Genomic DNA, 3,522 nt, shown 5'->3' on the forward strand with positions numbered 1-3,522 from the left:
AATTCCTTTTGAAATGTTATTGCTAATTCTTCAGGATAGGTTTAGAATTTCAGAGCAAAGATAATAATTGCAGCTCAATTTGAAATACCAAAAAAAAAAAAAAATTAAAATAGGCCTTCTGTTCAGCAAGAAGACTAGTTAAAATATTTTGCATTAAAATGAAAAAAACTATATGTGTGATAAAATAGTATATTGCCATTAAATATATTTTCAGTGAATTCTTACCAGCCTGGGAAAGAGTTTGTGATGTTTTAAATGGAATAAGTAGGACCTAGGAATACAGTGCAACATGGAATACACAGTTGGAAAGGAAAATTCCCCAATGATTCTCTCTGGGTACTGAGACTACATGTGATTGCCATTTTCCCCCCTTTTCTACATTTTTGAAAAATTTCACATGAATATGTATCAGTTTTATAATCAAAAACTGGTAATAAATAAAAATTAAAAATTAAATAATGACTTGATGTCATTGAAAAGCCTGGCTTTAAGAACCTGATTTGGAGGACTACATACTCTGGAAGCAGAACTGGAACTGGGAAAACTTGCTGGCTGATATAATGTAGGGGGAAGACTATAAGATGACTAAAGCATCATGTTTTCTTTCTTTTTTTTAAACTTTTTATTTTATATTAGAGTATAGCCGATTAACAATGTTGTGATAGTTTCAGGTAAACAGCAAAGGGACTCAGCCATATATGTATCCATTCTCTCCCAAACACCCCTCCCATCCAGTCTGCCACATAACATTGATCAGAGTTCCCTGTGCTATACAATAAGTTCTGTTGGTTATCTCTTCTAAATATAGCAGTGTGTACATGTCCACCCCAAACTCCTTTACTATTCCTTCTACCCATCCTTTTCCCTGGCAACCATAAGCTCATTCTCTAAGTCTGTGAGTCTCTCTTTTGTAAGTAAATTCATTTGTATCATTTCTTTTTAGGTTCCATACATAAGAGATGTCACACAGTATTTCTCTTTCTCTGTCCGACTTACTTCACTCAGTATGACAAGCTCTGCTGCTGCTGCTAAGTCGCTTCAGCTGTGTCCGACTCTGCGACCCCATAGACAGCAGCCCACCAGGCTCCCCCAAACCCTGGTCTTTGGTAGCAACTTTGGGACTGGTTCTGGGTTGAAGAAGTGCTAGTCCAAGGGTGGCATCAGTGGTTTTCCTTTGGGGGGTTCCTGGCATCAATACCCAGCCTCCACTGAGAAAGCGACTCCAGGCCGATGTTAAAACATACCCAGGTTGCACTGTGCTTGTGGCATCCGAGGTGGTATCCCTTGCTTTTAGTGTCAAAAGCTGTGGAGTCCCAGCCCAGGAAAAACACCCCCACCCCAGCTGGACTGGCCCGGACCCCTGGAACCTTGGCCAATGAGAGCCACTGTGCTGGATGGAGGGTTCTGGAACTCAGGGTGTGGTTCTTAGAGACCTCACCCCTGCCTCCCACTTCGAGCCAGATATTTCCTCTATTCCTATTTTTTTTTAATTAATTTTTACTGGAGTATAGTTGTTTTTGGGCTTCCCTGGTTGCTCAGTGGTATAGAATCCACCTGCCAATTCAGGAGACATGGGTTTGATCCCTGGGTTGGGAACATCCCCTGCAGAAGGAAATGGCAATCCATTCCAGTATTTTTGCCTGGGAAGTCTCATGGACAGAGAAGCCTGATGGGCTACAGTCCATGGGATTGCAAAAGAGTTGGACGTGACTTAGCGACTAAACGACCACCGTAGTTGCTTTACAGTGTTGTGTTAATTTCTATCGTACAGCAAAGTGACTCAGCTGTATGTGTGTATGTATACGTATGTCCCCTCTTTGAATTTCCTTCCCATTTTGGTCACCACAGAACACTGAGTAGGGTTTCCTGTGCTATACAGTAACTTCTCATTATTTATCTATTTTATACATAGTATCAATAGTACATATATGTCAATTCCTTCTCCCAATTCAGTCCTCTCTTCCCCACTTGATGTCCATACTATTGTTCTCTGCATCTGTGTCTGTATTTCTGCTTTGCAAATAAGATCATCTATACCATTTTTCTAGATTCCACATATATACATTAATATACAATATTAGTTTTTCTCTTTCTGACTTCATTCTGTATGCACCTAATCTATTTTTGTATGGAAGTTACATGAGCAAAGCAATAGAATAGAAAATGTTTACTCCATGCTTTGTCTTCACCTGCTGTAGAAGCCTAAGAGGAGATGAAGTAACTTACCAAACACTTCCCTGCTGTTAAGGGCCCAGGTAGTGAAGGAACTAGAACTCACCACGCACTTACATCCCTCCACACAGCTGGGCCAGGTCCCGACTGAGCCCCCAGCACCAATGGCCCCTTGGGTCCAGCTCCCCTGTTCCCTCAGTTCCCAGCACAGTGGCGGCACCAAGCCATGCTCAGAAGTTGAAGAAACGAACCAAGGAAGTCTCAAGGGTGAGAATGGAAACTGGCAAGTATCAGTACAGGTAGGATTTCTGTGTGCCCTCCCCTAGAGCTCTTCCATAGTGAAGAGGGAAATCACATGAAGTTGCAAATGGCCTTGCTCCTGGCTGCAGTGAGTGGGCCTCAAAATTTGAGTCTAGCCAACCTTTCCAGATGCACTGTGACTTGACTGTTCCCCACACTTCCTGATCCTAACCCCTTCCTCTAGGATGGCTGTGCATCTATCTTCTCAACCCTCTGTCCTCACCACCAACCAAATCCCCCTGGTGCCAAGCTTGAGCATCCTGCTTGGCAGTCCACATACCTGTATACATGGAGGCCATGCCCCTGAGCACACCCTCGTGCAGGAAGAGTGGACGGTTATGCGTAGCCAGGACTGACATGAAGTCATCACTCTGGTAATTTGGGCAACTTCCTTGAGTTCAAATCTTTCCTCATAACTGCTTTGAGATACTGCTGTATGATGAAATGATGTAACTCACATACGTGTAACTCCTCTGCCTGCACCTTCGAGGCAGTCAAAGGATGCAAGTTTTCCCTGTGACGGGTTAGCGGGGCTGGTTGGAATTTATCAAACCCTGGTGAGTGGTGAGTGTTTTGTTTTGCAAATAAAGATTTGCAGGCTAACTCTCCACAAGTAAGCTTAGAAATGACCCAAGCCAACTGGAGGAGCTGGATTGGAGCAGGTGTGCTGGTAAGGGCTTAACAACCGGCTCCCTGGTGGAAACATATGAATGTGTGCATAGCCACACACATACACACACATGTGCATGTGTACTGTAAATTCAGTAAGTCCCCTACGCACAAATGAATTCCATTCCAAGAGCACATTCATAAGTCCAATTTGCTCAGAAGTCCAATGAAGTTAGGCTAGGTACCCAACGAACAGAATCAACTATATAGTACTATACTGTAATAGGTTTATAATACTTTTCACAGAAATAATACATTAAAAAACAAACATAAAAATAGACATTTAAAATCTTACAGCATAGTCCCTTGAAAATCACAGTAGTGCAGTACAACAGCTGGCGCACAGGGGCTAGCAGCGAGTGAACAGGCAAGAGTTAGTGA

Source organism: Bubalus bubalis, chromosome 3 (genome assembly GCF_019923935.1).
Source record: "Bubalus bubalis isolate 160015118507 breed Murrah chromosome 3, NDDB_SH_1, whole genome shotgun sequence".
Classification (NCBI taxonomy): domain Eukaryota; kingdom Metazoa; phylum Chordata; class Mammalia; order Artiodactyla; family Bovidae; genus Bubalus; species Bubalus bubalis.